Consider the following 16,677-nt stretch of genomic DNA (forward strand, 5'->3'; position numbering starts at 1 on the left):
AGTGCACTTTATAGGGAACAGGGTGTCATTTGGGACGCTTCCCTAGACTCTAACCAGAGTGAGTCCGTTCCCTATATAGTGCACTACTTTGACCAGGGCCCCATAGGGTTCTGGTCAAAAGTAGTGCACTTTATAGGGAACAGGGTGTCATTTGGGTTGTACACAAGGTCTACTTGGAGAGAAAACAAGATGTGCAGTTCAAAAGGCTCAGGTTCTCCAGTTCATATGGAGACAAGTCTGTTTTTCTCTGCACGTCAAACAAGATGTTTCTCTAGTCAAGATCGAGCGGAACAGATTATTTTAAATCCAATAAACAAGCAAGTAAGCATTTCGTTGGACAACGTATACCGTGCGTTTCACCGTACGACAAATACAACTTGGAACTTGAAACAATCCTAAAACACATTTACTCAGATTAGGACTGAGTCACCTGCTGGCACTTCATAAAACCAGCCCCTTGTAAGATCACTGGAACTTAAAGAAACACTGACCTGCACATAAATCATTCTCAAAACTGACAAGTATTTAAGATTGTAAATCATTCGAATCAACTGTGTTAAATAGAAAATCGTTATCCAATACCTAAATGATCCAACTATTCAATGTACCGAAACAATGAGCTGAACTAGTAATGTTGAAAATACCACGCAAATACCATTGACATCAACTTTAAAAGAATAGTTTCTCACAGCCCTGTCTATCCCATGTCAACTCAAAGTAGTGCTAGCTAAGCCTTGTGTCTCCCGCCATCCCAGGGGAGTGTTATTTCAAGACCAAATGGGTATGAGAGAGGGAACCTCTAAGCCTACCTACCCTGCGCTGTGAGAGGGACCACCTGCACGTGTCCGCCTGGCCTGCACCCGGTCCCCAACACACATGCTGCTGTCACACAGCTCGCTGAACATCAAACACACTACTGATCCTGTTCAGATAGCATTAGACCCAATGGCTCAGACACACTTTCAATGACCAATGCCCATACTAGTATCCCACTTACAGTAGAATGTATGCATATTCAAAAAAAAAATCCTAAAAAGGAAGACTGAGTAAAAAATAAATACATGCAACCATCTTACCAATAAAACAGTCTTAAAATCACTCTTTAAATCCAGTTTAAACCTATAAATCACTGCTAAGGCTGAGACATTTAAGGCAAAATATCCCATTTCAAATGTCAAATGTATTTTTTAGGCTGTACAGGTACAACTAGGTTAGCTATTTTTTCTTATCCACTCCTATCAACTTCCTTTGGCAGAGGCCCCAGTGGTCTTACCTTTGTGCAGAAAGCTCTCCTAAGCAGGCTTTTATCAAGACTCAGGCCTGTCTGTTATTCTCCACTGGCTCTGGGCTACATTTATCAAGACTCAGTCCTGTCTGTTATTCTCCACTGGCTCTGGGCTACATGGCTCTTGGCTCAGCCCCTCCTCTTTCAATCTCCCTCTATTGCAGCTAAAAAAAAATCCAGGACAGCAACCTCTCCTCTTTCAGTTTCTCTCTCTGCGGACTCAGCCTCCTTCTCTCTTTCTGTAGCTCTACTGAATCCAGGACGGGAGCCTCCTTCTCTCTTTCTGGAGCTCTACTGAATCCAGGACGGGAGCCTCCTTCTCTCTTTCTGTAGCTCTACTGAATCGAGGACAGGAGCCTCCTTCTCTCTTTCTGTAGCTCTACTGAATCCAGGACGGGAGCCTCCTTCTCTCTTTCTGTAGCTCTACTGAATCCAGGACAGTCACAGGCTCACAGCTGCCTGGCTCCCCCTCCTCTGCCCTGCACACAGCCTTCCCTCCCGAAGCGGTCAGCACAGCCTTTCCTCCCAGAGAGCGGTCAGCACAGCCTTCCCTCCCAGAGAGGTCAGCACAGCCACAGCACACATCAAAGCAAAGACAGTAGAACCAGAGATGTGTTTCTGTGTGTGTGTGTGTGTGTGTGTGTGTGTGTGTGTGTGTGTGTGTGTGTGTGTGTGTGTGTGTGTGTGTGTGTGTGTGTGTGTGTGTGTGTGTGTGTGTGTGTGTGTGTGTGTGTGTGTGTGAAGCGACTGTTTGAGGGTGTGTGACTATATGTGTGGAGGCGGGCAGTTCAGCCAGATGGCATTCCCACTACTACTCACTCAGTCACTCAATTCAATTCAATTTACGGGGCTTTATTGGCATGGGAAACATATGCTTACATTGCCAAAGCAAGTGAAATAGATAATAAAGAAAAGGGAAATAAACAATACAAAATGAACAGTAAACATTACACTCACAAATATTCCAAAAGAATAAAGACATTTCAAATGTCATATTATGTCAATATACAGTGTTGCAATGATAGTGATAGTGCAAATAGTTAAAGTACTAAAGGGAAAATAAATAAACATAAATAGGTTGTATTTATAGGTTGTATTTACAATGGTGTTTGTTCTTCACTGGTTGTCCTTTTGTTGTGGCAACAGGTCACAAATCGTGCTGCTGTGATGGCACATTGTGGTATTTCACCCAATAGATAAAGGAGTTTAGTAAAATGTGGTTTATTTTCGAATTCTTTGTGGGTCTGTGTAATCTGAGGGAAATATGTGACTCTAATACAGTCATACATTTGGCAGGAGGTTAGGAAGTAAAGCTCAGTTTCCACCTCATTTTGTGGGCAGTGTGCTCCCCCACCTCCCCAACCCCTCTCACCCCAACCCCTATCCCCTGCCAAACCTCAACCCAGACACTCAGGGGCAGAGCCAGGCTCAGGGTGTCTCTGCCCTTTGGTGAGCCTCCTCTCGCACTTCAAACACACATCAAATGAGAACCACCAGTGAGCTTTCCCCACAAGACCCCTTTCCCTGACGAGCACATCACACCACATCACACCAGCGACCGATGCCACAGCTTGGGTTACCACCAGACTGATGGTGGTCAAACCAAGCCCACAGGTCCAATGGCTCTCACATGACATTCCTATCTCTCCTTTCACTATGAAACCGTCACAGCAACTGAGAAAAGTGGTCAGTGTTTTTCCCGGGTTTTGTTTCATCTTAACCTCAAATGTCTTGTAGTGTCTGACGTGATATAATGTGAGTCATGCTTAATTGTTACTGAGAGTAGTTTTGTAAATATGCAATTTAGATGTCACATGGATGTCACATGCAGCCTCAGTTTTCCATCACATTCCCATTGACCACTTCTCCCTGTCCCCTAAACTAGTAGCCTAGTTGTTAGAGCGTTGGGCCAGTAAACGAAAGGTTGCTGGATTGAGTCCACGAACTGACAAGGTAAAAATCTGTTGTTCTGCCCCTGAGCAAGACAGTTAACCCACTGTACCCCGGGCGCCGTGGATGTCGATTATGGCAGCCCCCCGAACCTCTGATTCAGAGGGGCTGGGTTAAATGCGGAAGACACATTTTAGTTGTACAACTGACTAGGTATTTCTCTCTCCCCTTTCCCTAGATACTGAACGACTACCTGCTGCTATTGTCCCAGTCAACAATGATGTCAGCAAGACCCCACCACACAGACAGAATAATGTAACACCGGGTTCAATCCACAGGGGCGTTTTACATAAAAGGCTTCTTAACAGCTTCTACCCCCAAGCCATAAGACTCCTGAACAGCTAACCAAATGGCTACCCGGACTATTTACATTGAACCCTCCCCTCTCTGGTTATTATCTATAGATAGTCACTTTACCTCCACCTACATGTACATATTACCTCGACTATCCTGTGCACTCGCACATTGACTCTGTACCGGTACCCCCTGTATATAGCCTCATTACTGTTATTCTATCGTTGCTCTTTAATTACTTGTTATTTTTCTATTTTCTTCTTTCTTTCTTTTTCATTTATTTTTTACTTCAGTTAATTAGTAAATACTTTCTTAGCACTTATTTTTTCTAAACTGCATTGTTGGTTAAGGGCTTGTAAGTAAGCATTTCACTGTAAAGTGAAATGTTGTAACTGTTTTAACTGTTGTTCAGTTGTAACTGTTGAACTGTTGTAACTGTTGTAACTGTTGAACTATTGTAACTGTTGAACTGTTGTAACTGTTGAACTATTGTAACTGTTGAACTGTTGAACTGTTGAACTGTTGAACTGTTGAACTGTTGTAACTGTTGAACTGTTGTAACTGTTGAACTGTTGTAACTGTTGAACTGTTGAACTGTTGTAACTGTTGAACTGTTGAACTGTTGAACTGTTGAACTGTTGTAACTGTTGAACTGTTGTAACTGTTGAACTGTTGTAACTGTTGAACTGTTGTAACTGTTGAACTGTTGTAACTGTTGAACTGTTGTAACTGTTGTAACTGTTGAACTGTTGTAACTGTTGAACTGTTGTAACTGTTGAACTGTTGTAACTGTTGTAACTGTTGTAACTGTTGTAACTGTTGTAACTGTTGAACTGTTGTAACTGTTGAACTGTTAAACTGTTGTAACTGTTGTAACTGTTGAACTGTTGTAACTGTTGTAACTGTTGTAACTGTTGAACTGTTGTAACTGTTGAACTGTTAAACTGTTGTAACTGTTGTAACTGTTGAACTATTGTAACTGTTGAACTGTTGTAACTGTTGAACTGTTAAACTGTTGTAACTGTTGTAACTGTTGAACTATTGTAACTGTTGTAACTGTTGTAACTGTTGTAACTGTTGAACTGTTGTAACTGTTGAACTGTTAAACTGTTGTAACTGTTGTAACTGTTGAACTATTGTAACTATTGTAACTGTTGTAACTGTTGTAACTGTTGAACTGTTGAACTGTTGTAACTGTTGTAACTGTTGTAACTGTTGAACTGTTGAACTGTTAAACTGTTGTAACTGTTGTAACTGTTGAACTGTTGTAACTGTTGTAACTGTTGAACTGTTAAACTGTTGTAACTGTTGTAACTGTTGAACTGTTGTAACTGTTGTAACTGTTGTAACTGTTGTAACTGTTGAACTATTGTAACTGTTGTAACTGTTGAACTGTTGTAACTGTTGTAACTGTTGTAACTGTTGTAACTGTTGAACTGTTAAACTGTTGTAACTGTTGTAACTGTTGAAACTGTTGAAATGTTGTAACTGTTGTAACTGTTGTAACTGTTGTAACTGTTGAACTATTGTAACTGTTGTAACTGTTGAACTGTTGTAACTGTTGAACTGTTAAACTGTTGTAACTTATTTGTAAGTCGCTCTGGATAAGAGCGTCTGCTAAATGACTTAAATGTAAATGTAAATGTAACTGTTGTAACTGTTGTAACTGTTGAACTGTTGAAACTGTTGTAACTGTTGTAACTGTTGAACTATTGTAACTGTTGAACTGTTGAACTGTTGTAACTGTTGAACTGTTGTAACTGTTGTAACTGTTGAACTGTTGTAACTGTTGAACTGTTGAACTGTTGTAACTGTTGTAACTGTTGTAACTGTTGAACTGTTGTAACTGTTGAACTGTTGAACTGTTGTAACTGTTGTAACTGTTGAACTGTTGAACTGTTGTAACTGTTGTAACTGTTGAACTGTTGTAACTGTTGTAACTGTTGTAACTGTTGTAACTGTTGAACTATTGTAACTGTTGTAACTGTTGAACTATTGAACTGTTGTAACTGTTGAACTGTTGTTCTGTTGAACTGTTGTTCTGTTGAACTGTTGTAACTGTTGTAACTGTTGAACTGTTGTTCTGTTGAACTGTTGTACCTTTTGAACTGCTGTAACTGCTGTAACTGTTGAACTGTTGAACTGTTGAACTGTTGTAACTGTTGTAACTGTTGTAACTGTTGAACTGTTGGAACTGTTGAACTGTTGAACTGTTGTAACTGTTGTAACTGTTGAACTGTTGAACTGTTGAACTGTTGTAACTGTTGAACTGTTAAACTGTTAAACTGTTAAACTGTTGTAACTGTTGTAACTGTTGAACTGTTGAACTGTTGTAACAGTTGTAACTGTTGTAACTGTTGAACTGTTGTAACTGTTGAACTGTTGTAACTGTTGAACTATTGTAACTGTTGAACTGTTGTAACTGTTGAACTATTGTAACTGTTGAACTGTTGAACTGTTGAACTGTTGAACTGTTGAACTGTTGTAACTGTTGAACTGTTGTAACTGTTGAACTGTTGTAACTGTTGAACTGTTGAACTGTTGTAACTGTTGAACTGTTGAACTGTTGAACTGTTGAACTGTTGTAACTGTTGAACTGTTGTAACTGTTGAACTGTTGTAACTGTTGAACTGTTGTAACTGTTGAACTGTTGTAACTGTTGAACTGTTGTAACTGTTGAACTGTTGTAACTGTTGTAACTGTTGAACTGTTGTAACTGTTGAACTGTTGTAACTGTTGAACTGTTGTAACTGTTGTAACTGTTGTAACTGTTGTAACTGTTGTAACTGTTGAACTGTTGTAACTGTTGAACTGTTGAACTGTTGAACTGTTAAACTGTTGAACTGTTGAACTGTTGTAACTGTTGTAACTGTTGTAACTGTTGTAACTGTTGAACTGTTAAACTGTTGTAACTGTTGTAACTGTTGAACTATTGTAACTGTTGAACTGTTTTAACTGTTGAACTGTTAAACTGTTGTAACTGTTGAACTATTGTAACTATTGTAACTGTTGTAACTGTTGTAACTGTTGAACTGTTGAACTGTTGTAACTGTTGTAACTGTTGTAACTGTTGTAACTGTTGAACTGTTAAACTGTTGTAACTGTTGTAACTGTTGAACTGTTGTAACTGTTGTAACTGTTGAACTGTTAAACTGTTGTAACTGTTGTAACTGTTGAACTGTTGTAACTGTTGTAACTGTTGAACTATTGTAACTGTTGTAACTGTTGAACTGTTGTAACTGTTGTAACTGTTGTAACTGTTGTAACTGTTGAACTGTTAAACTGTTGTAACTGTTGTAACTGTTGAAACTGTTGAAATGTTGTAACTGTTGTAACTGTTGTAACTGTTGTAACTGTTGAACTATTGTAACTGTTGTAACTGTTGAACTGTTGTAACTGTTGAACTGTTAAACTGTTGTAACTTATTTGTAAGTCGCTCTGGATAAGAGCGTCTGCTAAATGACTTAAATGTAAATGTAAATGTAACTGTTGTAACTGTTGTAACTGTTGAACTGTTGAAACTGTTGTAACTGTTGTAACTGTTGAACTATTGTAACTGTTGAACTGTTGAACTGTTGTAACTGTTGAACTGTTGTAACTGTTGTAACTGTTGAACTGTTGTAACTGTTGAACTGTTGAACTGTTGTAACTGTTGTAACTGTTGAACTGTTGTAACTGTTGTAACTGTTGTAACTGTTGTAACTGTTGAACTGTTGTAACTGTTGTAACTGTTGAACTGTTGTAACTGTTGTAACTGTTGTAACTGTTGTAACTGTTGAACTGTTGTAACTGTTGAACTGTTGTAACTGTTGAACTGTTGTAACTGTTGAACTGTTGAACTGTTGTAACTGTTGAACTGTTGAACTGTTGAACTGTTGAACTGTTGTAACTGTTGAACTGTTGTAACTGTTGAACTGTTGTAACTGTTGAACTGTTGTAACTGTTGAACTGTTGTAACTGTTGAACTGTTGTAACTGTTGAACTGTTGTAACTGTTGTAACTGTTGAACTGTTGTAACTGTTGAACTGTTGTAACTGTTGAACTGTTGTAACTGTTGTAACTGTTGTAACTGTTGTAACTGTTGAACTGTTGTAACTGTTGTAACTGTTGTAACTGTTGTAACTGTTGAACTATTGTAACTGTTGTAACTGTTGAACTATTGAACTGTTGTAACTGTTGAACTGTTGTTCTGTTGAACTGTTGTTCTGTTGAACTGTTGTAACTGTTGTAACTGTTGAACTGTTGTTCTGTTGAACTGTTGTAACTTTTGAACTGCTGTAACTGTTGTAACTGTTGAACTGTTGAACTGTTGAACTGTTGTAACTGTTGTAACTGTTGTAACTGTTGAACTGTTGGAACTATTGAACTGTTGTAACTGTTGTAACTGTTGAACTGTTGAACTGCTGTAACTGTTGTAACTGTTGAACTGTTGAACTGTTGTAACTGTTGTAACTGTTGTAACTGTTGAACTGTTGAACTGTTGTAACTGTTGAACTGCTGTAACTGTTGTAACTGTTGTAACTGTTGAACTATTGTAACTATTGTAACTGTTGTAACTGTTGTAACTGTTGAACTGTTGAACTGTTGTAACTGTTGTAACTGTTGTAACTGTTGAACTGTTAAACTGTTGTAACTGTTGTAACTGTTGAACTGTTGTAACTGTTGTAACTGTTGAACTGTTAAACTGTTGTAACTGTTGTAACTGTTGAACTGTTGTAACTGTTGTAACTGTTGTAACTGTTGAACTATTGTAACTGTTGTAACTGTTGAACTGTTGTAACTGTTGTAACTGTTGTAACTGTTGTAACTGTTGAACTGTTAAACTGTTGTAACTGTTGTAACTGTTGAAACTGTTGAAATGTTGTAACTGTTGTAACTGTTGTAACTGTTGTAACTGTTGAACTATTGTAACTGTTGTAACTGTTGAACTGTTGTAACTGTTGAACTGTTAAACTGTTGTAACTTATTTGTAAGTCGCTCTGGATAAGAGCGTCTGCTAAATGACTTAAATGTAAATGTAAATGTAACTGTTGTAACTGTTGTAACTGTTGAACTGTTGTAACTGTTGAACTGTTGAACTGTTGTAACTGTTGTAACTGTTGTAACTGTTGAACTGTTGTAACTGTTGAACTGTTGAACTGTTGTAACTGTTGTAACTGTTGAACTGTTGAACTGTTGTAACTGTTGTAACTGTTGAACTGTTGTAACTGTTGTAACTGTTGTAACTGTTGTAACTGTTGAACTATTGTAACTGTTGTAACTGTTGAACTATTGAACTGTTGTAACTGTTGAACTGTTGTTCTGTTGAACTGTTGTTCTGTTGAACTGTTGTAACTGTTGTAACTGTTGAACTGTTGTTCTGTTGAACTGTTGTAACTTTTGAACTGCTGTAACTGTTGTAACTGTTGAACTGTTGAACTGTTGAACTGTTGTAACTGTTGTAACTGTTGTAACTGTTGAACTGTTGGAACTGTTGAACTGTTGAACTGTTGTAACTGTTGTAATTGTTGAACTGTTGAACTGTTGAACTGTTGTAACTGTTGAACTGTTAAACTGTTAAACTGTTAAACTGTTGTAACTGTTGTAACTGTTGAACTGTTGAACTGTTGTAACAGTTGTAACTGTTGTAACTGTTGAACTGTTGTAACTGTTGAACTGTTGTAACTGTTGAACTATTGTAACTGTTGAACTGTTGTAACTGTTGAACTATTGTAACTGTTGAACTGTTGAACTGTTGAACTGTTGAACTGTTGTAACTGTTGAACTGTTGTAACTGTTGAACTGTTGTAACTGTTGAACTGTTGAACTGTTGTAACTGTTGAACTGTTGAACTGTTGAACTGTTGAACTGTTGTAACTGTTGAACTGTTGTAACTGTTGAACTGTTGTAACTGTTGAACTGTTGTAACTGTTGAACTGTTGTAACTGTTGAACTGTTGTAACTGTTGTAACTGTTGAACTGTTGTAACTGTTGAACTGTTGTAACTGTTGAACTGTTGTAACTGTTGTAACTGTTGTAACTGTTGTAACTGTTGTAACTGTTGAACTGTTGTAACTGTTGAACTGTTAAACTGTTGTAACTGTTGTAACTGTTGAACTGTTGTAACTGTTGTAACTGTTGTAACTGTTGAACTGTTGTAACTGTTGAACTGTTAAACTGTTGTAACTGTTGTAACTGTTGTAACTGTTGAACTATTGTAACTGTTGAACTGTTGTAACTGTTGAACTGTTAAACTGTTGTAACTGTTGAACTATTGTAACTATTGTAACTGTTGTAACTGTTGTAACTGTTGAACTGTTGAACTGTTGTAACTGTTGTAACTGTTGTAACTGTTGTAACTGTTGAACTGTTAAACTGTTGTAACTGTTGTAACTGTTGAACTGTTGTAACTGTTGTAACTGTTGAACTGTTAAACTGTTGTAACTGTTGTAACTGTTGAACTGTTGTAACTGTTGTAACTGTTGTAACTGTTGAACTATTGTAACTGTTGTAACTGTTGAACTGTTGTAACTGTTGTAACTGTTGTAACTGTTGTAACTGTTGAACTGTTAAACTGTTGTAACTGTTGTAACTGTTGAAACTGTTGAAATGTTGTAACTGTTGTAACTGTTGTAACTGTTGTAACTGTTGAACTATTGTAACTGTTGTAACTGTTGAACTGTTGTAACTGTTGAACTGTTAAACTGTTGTAACTTATTTGTAAGTCGCTCTGGATAAGAGCGTCTGCTAAATGACTTAAATGTAAATGTAAATGTAACTGTTGTAACTGTTGTAACTGTTGAACTGTTGAAACTGTTGTAACTGTTGTAACTGTTGAACTATTGTAACTGTTGAACTGTTGAACTGTTGTAACTGTTGAACTGTTGTAACTGTTGTAACTGTTGAACTGTTGTAACTGTTGAACTGTTGAACTGTTGTAACTGTTGTAACTGTTGTAACTGTTGAACTGTTGTAACTGTTGAGCTGTTGAACTGTTGTAACTGTTGTAACTGTTGAACTGTTGAACTGTTGTAACTGTTGTAACTGTTGAACTGTTGTAACTGTTGTAACTGTTGTAACTGTTGTAACTGTTGAACTATTGTAACTGTTGTAACCGTTGAACTATTGAACTGTTGTAACTGTTGAACTGTTGTTCTGTTGAACTGTTGTTCTGTTGAACTGTTGTAACTGTTGTAACTGTTGAACTGTTGTTCTGTTGAACTGTTGTAACTTTTGAAATGTTGTAACTGTTGTAACTGTTGAACTGTTGAACTGTTGAACTGTTGTAACTGTTGTAACTGTTGTAACTGTTGAACTGTTGTAACTGTTGAACTGTTGAACTGTTGTAACTGTTGTAACTGTTGAACTGTTGAACTGTTGTAACTGTTGTAACTGTTGTAACTGTTGTAACTGTTGAACTGTTGTAACTGTTGAACTGTTGAACTGCTGTAACTGTTGTAACTGTTGAACTGTTGTAACTGTTGTAACTGTTGGACTGTTGTAACTGTTGTAACTGTTGTAACTGTTGAACTGTTGAACTGTTGTAACTGTTGTAACTGTTGAACTGTTGTAACTGTTGAACTGTTGAACTGTTGTAACTGTTGTAACTGTTGTAACTGTTGAACTGTTGTAACTGTTGAGCTGTTGAACTGTTGTAACTGTTGTAACTGTTGAACTGTTGAACTGTTGTAACTGTTGTAACTGTTGAACTGTTGTAACTGTTGTAACTGTTGTAACTGTTGTAACTGTTGAACTATTGTAACTGTTGTAACTGTTGAACTATTGAACTGTTGTAACTGTTGAACTGTTGTTCTGTTGAACTGTTGTTCTGTTGAACTGTTGTAACTGTTGTAACTGTTGAACTGTTGTTCTGTTGAACTGTTGTAACTTTTGAAATGTTGTAACTGTTGTAACTGTTGAACTGTTGAACTGTTGAACTGTTGTAACTGTTGTAACTGTTGTAACTGTTGAACTGTTGGAACTGTTGAACTGTTGAACTGTTGTAACTGTTGTAACTGTTGAACTGTTGAACTGTTGTAACTGTTGTAACTGTTGTAACTGTTGAACTGTTGAACTGTTGTAACTGTTGAACTGTTGAACTGCTGTAACTGTTGTAACTGTTGAACTGTTGTAACTGTTGTAACTGTTGGACTGTTGTAACTGTTGTAACTGTTGTAACTGTTGAACTGTTGTAACTGTTGTAACTGTTGAACTGTTGTAACTGTTGAACTGTTGTAACTGTTGTAACTGTTGTAACTGTTGAACTGTTGTAACTATTGTAACTGTTGAACTGTTGTAACTGTTGAACTGTTGAACTGTTGTAACTGTTGAACTGTTGTAACTATTGTAACTGTTGAACTGTTGTAACTGTTGAACTGTTGTAACTGTTATAACTGTTGAACTGTTGGAACTGTTGAACCGTGCTTCTACACCTGCATTGCTTGCTGTTTGGGGTTTTAGGCTGGGTTTCTGTACAGCACTTTGATATATCAGCTGATGTAAGAAGGGCTATATAAATACATTTGATTTGATTTGATTTGTAACTGTTGTTCTGTTGAACTGTTGAACTGTTGTAATTGTTGAACTATTGAACTGTTATATATATGTTCTGTTATAATCTCCACCCGGCACAGCCAAAAGAGGACTGGCCACCCCTCATCGCCTGGTTCCTCACTAGGTTTCTTCCTAGGTTCTGGCCTTTCTAGGGAGTTTTTCCTAGCCACTGTGCTTCTACACCTGTATTGCTTGCTGATTGGGGTTTTAGGCTGGGTTTCTGTACAGCACTTTGTGACATCAGCTGATTTAAGAAGGGCTTTATAAATACATTTGATTTGATTTGATTGATTGTAACTATTGTAACTATTGAACTGTTGTAACTGTTGTAACTATTGAACTGTTGTAATGGTCGTAACGGTTGGAACTGTTGAACTGTTGTACTGTTGTAACTATTATGACTCCTGTTGTGACTATTGTAACTGTTGTAACTGTTCAACTGTTTTGTGTAACTGTCGTATATGTTGTGTTTTTCCTCTTTGGTCAGTTGCCTTTGGCTTTGGAACGACTGGAATTTCCCACAAGCAGGACAGTAGGGCTGAGGTCAATTCCATTTTAATTCAGTCAATTCAGGAAATAAACTGAAATTCCAAACTCCATGACTTGGCTGGAAATGGATTTGACCCCAACCCCGCAGGACAGTTGACCCCTCCATCTCCTTCCCTCCCTGAGGAAAGGAATGTGAAAAGGTGAAGAAACTCTTCCTGTTGCCTCAGAAAACAAAGTTAGTTTAGTTTGGATCTGGCTGAGGTGGTGGAGACCGTCAACCTGAACTTCCTCTGTGGTGGCTGGAGGTCTGCCGGAAGGAACCCTGTCCATCTCTAAATAGAGTTCCTAACTTCCCTGGGGACATCATTTAGTGGGGACAACACTGGCCTAGTCACCTCAGCTTTAAGGACACATCATGCTTTACCCTAATATGGATGCTTGTGGATTTTATGTGAATAAGCATGTGTGCATGCTTTTGTGTGCGTGCATGAGTGCCTGCGTGCGTGTGTGTGCGCTGAACTGAAACTTGACTGCACAATGGCTTCGTCCACACACGCACGCACTCCCTGGCCTTTGTTGCAACATGTGCGTGTGTGGACAAAGCCATTGTTGCAGCCAGGGCCAGGGAAGCCAAAAACTGTAATAGTATGTGTCCATGACCTATAAATCGCAATTCACATAATCATCACACTAGGGGTCATGTGTGGCTCAAGTTGGTCAAGTTGTGGGTTCAATTCCCGCAGGGATCACATACAAAAAATGTGCACTGCTTGCGTTGTGCCTAAGAACAGCCCTTAGCCGTGGTATATTGGCCATATACCACACCCTCTCGTGCCTTATTGCTTAATTCTATTTCCTTAACTCTACCCCATGACAGAGGCTGTAAAGCAGAACCGTGTAGGGGCAATGAGAAGGTCACGACAGTCTCGGCCATGGGACTCCTCGCCCCCGCAGTGCACAGCACAGTATAGTACACCTTAAGAGTTAAGGGTTCATTTGCAGTTTACTTGACACCATTCAGAGCCCATTGTTGAGATTAGCACCCAGTGATGATGTGTGAGTTACCTTATATCATAAAAGCTAGAGGCCTGACTGTCTCATTCTCCAGGCTTTCAGTGACCTGCCAATACAGGGCACTATCACCAGGAGAAGAGCCTAACACAAAGCCCTGAGTCATAAAGACCTCATAAACTCCTATCACTCTACTGTAATAACAATCCTTTTACGCCATGAAAAGAAGGGGGGATAAAATAGGGAAGAAAGAGAGGAGAGAAAGCTGAACTGGTGGTCGTAGTGGAGCTAACAATCAGAGGAGGAGCAGCGTTGATATTGACTTAGCTAGAATGGCACCGACAAACCCAGGTCAGACTGTAGTGGGATGGACCTTGGTGGCTTGTTAGCCGTATAACCCTCAGATAACCCCTTTTCTACCAGTTTTCACACAGCTAGGCAGGCGCCTGGCCAGGACAGTTGAAAACAGAGCTGTTAGAGCGCATCGCTGCCATTTTAAATGTCAACATATTGGTTGGGTATTTGGTTTTTAATACGTGATAGTTATGAATTTGATTCAGACCTCGAGCAAGTGTCATCAATCACATTGAAATTCTCTATTTTTATTTTGCAATATAGCTGCATCTACATTTTTAAACAGACTGAAAATCTGTTTACTAAAAAAGGGAAAGAAATCACACGACAGAATATTGTGGCTTTTTTCGCTCATTACTTTTACATATAACTAGAGGTTAACATGAGTGCAAACATCAAATTATCCACACTTAATGATTGGATTATTTTATTTTTTATTTAACCTTTATTTAACTAGGCAAGTCAGTTAAGAACAAATTCTTATTTTACAATGACGGCCTACCTCTGCCAAAACCCTCCCATAACCCCGGCCAAACCCTCCCCTAACCCCGGCCAAACCCTCCCCTAACCCCGGCCAAACCCTCCCCTAACCCCGCCAAACCCTCCCCTACCCCCGCCAAACCCTCCCCTAACCCCGGCCAAACCCTCCCCTAACCCCGGCCAAACCCTCCCCTAACCCCGGCCAAACCCTCCCCTAACCCTCCCCTAACCGCGGCCAAACCCTCCCCTAACCCCGGCCAAACCCTCCCCTAACCCTGGCCAAACCCTCCCCTAACCCCGGCCAAACCCCCCCATAACCCCGGCCAAACCCTCCCCTAACCCCGGCCAAACCCTCCCCTAACCCCGGCCAAACCCTCCCCTAACCCCGGCCAAACCCTCCCCTAACCCCGGCCAAACCCTCCCCTCCCCCGGCCAAACCCTCCCCTAACCCCGGCCAAACCCTCCCCTAACCCCGGCCAAACCCTCCCCTAACCCAGACTGTTATTATGGACCATAACAGTTTTAAGATATACAAGCAAAATAAGGTTTCCAGTATATGATGTCAGACAGTGTGGGGGAGAATGTAGCAATTTAATGTGAAAGCATGACATGGAATGGAACGTACAAAGCTATTCTATTCAGATGTAACTAGAGAGAACAGGCTAGTGTTCCAATCACAACTCCTCTATGCATTCATTGTATGGTACTAAACGGGAAGGTCATATTCTACACACAGTGGAGACAGGCTGAACGGGAAGGTCATATTCTACACACAGTGGAGACAGGCTGGACGGGAAGGTCATATTCTACACACAGTGGAGACAGGCTGGACGGGAAGGTCATATTCTACACACAGTGGAGACAGGCTGGACGGGAAGGTCATATTCTACACACAGTGGAGACAGGCTGGACGGGAAGGTCATATTCTACACACAGTGGAGACAGGCTGGACGGGAAGGTCATATTCTACACACAGTGGAGACAGGCTGGACGGGAAGGTCATATTCTACACACTTACAAAAGCTGCTGCCTCAGCAAAGGAGCAAAGGTCCTGCCCTTCACTAAAATGACAGTTCGACAGTTTAGTTAAGGTTAAACTGAGAGCTCTGGTGAGTAAGATTTCCAATGTATTACATATAGCAAATAAACTTGAAACTTTGTTCAATCCAAATGCTTTTCTTTTGGTTATTTCATTATTATTTTTTGTGCCCCCTTTTTCTCCCCAATTTCGTGGTATCCAATTGTTAGTAGTAACTATCTTGTCTCATCGCTACAACTCCCGTACGGGCTCGGGAGAAAGCCACGCGTCCTCCGAAACACAACCCAACCAAGCCGCACTGCTTCTTAACACAGCGCGCATCCAACCCAGAAGCCAGCCGCACCAATGTGTCGGAGGAAACACTGTGCACCTGGCGACCTTGGTTAGCGCGCACTGCGCCCGGCCCGCCACAGGAGTTGCTGGTGCGCGATGAGACAAGGATATCCCTACCGGCCAAACCCTCCCTAACCCGGACGACGCTAGGCCAATTGTGTGTCGCCCCACGGACCTCCCGGTCGCGGCCGGCTGCGACAGAGCCTGGGCGCGAACCCAGAGTCTCTGGTGGCACAGCTAGCATTGCGATGCAGTGCCCTAGACCACTGCGCCACCTGAGAGGCCCTTCTTTTGCAACTAAACACATCTGGGACTTACAGCTCCTCCTCCAGCTCTCCTCAGAGTTAAACACTTTATCTCCACGCATGGCGAAGGACACACACACAGCGAGGAGGGAAACCATTTCCTGTTTGTTTCTTGCTCAAAGCTAAACTGGCACATGATCTGGACCGATTTGTCGAAGCCGCCCGGATGTGACCGCTCCGAGGGTAGTCGTAAGAAGAAGGTCATAAAAGAAAAAAGAGTTCCCTTCTTCTCACACATGGAAGCATTTTTCAGACGACCCACAGGGATTCAAACGGCAAACCACTGCATTCAACAATACTGAATGAAACAGTCAAACGTGTCTTCTCTCAGCACAGTGAGGGATCTCATCATCCCACCAATCATTAACATTCCTGCAGGAACACTCCGTTAGCTCCAGTCTTTTATAACTGGCTAATTAAACACATGCTTCAGACTACAGTCAGTAGAGATGCTTCAATCATAGCCCTTAGCTTAATTGGACACAATTTAAGTCATTAAGGTGGTAGTAAAAAACAGACCAGGAAGAACAAGAGAGGTAGAAAAGAGGCTGAATTATACCCCTCCTTTTATAGCCCCCATAACCCTCCTCCCTAACTCTGAAGTT

The 16,677-nt window shown here is 40.2% G+C and overlaps 1 protein-coding gene across 2 annotated transcripts in view; it reads right to left on the reverse strand.

Annotated features, from left to right (window-relative positions):
• LOC139584312 (prickle-like protein 1) overlaps positions 1 to 16,677 on the reverse strand; it is a 94,963-nt gene that overhangs the window by 37,652 nt on the left and 40,634 nt on the right. Inside the window, exon 1 of one of the 2 annotated variants that reach the window (XM_071416009.1) lies at positions 1,274 to 1,772. The exons of the other annotated variant lie outside the window; for it this stretch is intronic. The gene's annotated coding sequence lies outside the window, so the exon portion shown is untranslated. Of the gene's footprint in view, positions 1 to 1,273; positions 1,773 to 16,677 lie in introns of those variants that run through there. 2 annotated transcript variants of the gene reach the window in all.

The sequence above is a fragment of the Salvelinus alpinus genome, chromosome 9, assembly GCF_045679555.1.
Source record: "Salvelinus alpinus chromosome 9, SLU_Salpinus.1, whole genome shotgun sequence".
Taxonomy (NCBI): Eukaryota; Metazoa; Chordata; class Actinopteri; order Salmoniformes; family Salmonidae; genus Salvelinus; species Salvelinus alpinus.